This window comes from Myotis davidii, unplaced genomic scaffold (genome assembly GCF_000327345.1).
Source record: "Myotis davidii unplaced genomic scaffold, ASM32734v1 scaffold129, whole genome shotgun sequence".
NCBI lineage: Eukaryota > Metazoa > Chordata > Mammalia > Chiroptera > Vespertilionidae > Myotis > Myotis davidii.
The window spans coordinates 1,263,422-1,264,353 of record NW_006383019.1 but is presented as its reverse complement, the minus strand read 5'-3'; positions in this window follow the sequence as shown (position 1 = coordinate 1,264,353).

Below are 932 nucleotides of genomic sequence, written 5' to 3'. Positions count from 1 at the left end.
GATTATTATTCAGTGGGAAACGATACTGTAGATTTTCATCTGGGGTCAGAGCTCAGGCACTGAGGGCCCTGGAGACACGTATGAAACGAAAAGAGGAGACCAGGTTACTCCGAAGGCGGACCAGGCCTGGCGAGGAGCCTCCAGTGAGGAGGGTGGCGCTGAGCGAAGGCCCCCTGTGGTGGCAGCCCCAGAGAGAACGGGCTGGAGGAGCCAGCCAGGGGAGGAGGGCCTTTCAGATTGTGACGGAGGGATGATAACATTGGGGCAGCCCCCACGCAGTGGCGCCTTCACCCGGTCACCCTGCAATCCAGGAGGTGCCTCCTTCGTTTTCTCCCTTCGTTCGAGGTTCCCACAGATCAGGGTGCGGGGCTGCTGTACCTGCTGCTTCCTCCTTCTCCCTCCGCAGTCTTTGCCCAGTGGGCGCTCTCACTGGCATCGCCATGCCATGTGGGGGCAGCGGGGACAGCGGGGGGTGGGGGGGGAGGGGGTGTCGAGCTGGATGCCCTGATGATCGCTGTATCGGCAGGTTTTTAAATGTTTGTCTTTTTATTTGGGCTGACAACGTGGTAAAGCCCCAGAATTGGAGTTGTATTATGTCCGACAGGCCGTCCTTTGCAGCAGTGGTTCCAACCAGCTGCTGAAAGAAGTTTTAAACATGCAGTGCCTGGCTAGTCAGGGCGCTGACCGCTTTCCCCTTCGACTGTCAGGTAAAAAAAATGACAGCAGCCAGCACAGTGCCCTCGGGTGTGAATGAATCACAAGGATACTTTTTTTTTGTCAGATCTGCAATAGATATATTTTCTTGGTGCGCTGCGGACTGTATTCATTAGTTTATGTGCCACGAGATACAGAGGGTGGAAAACCCTGCTCTACAGGGCTGGAGCCTGACCAGGGGTGCCAGTACCTCAGTCTGCTTCCCGGGGGGCGGGCTC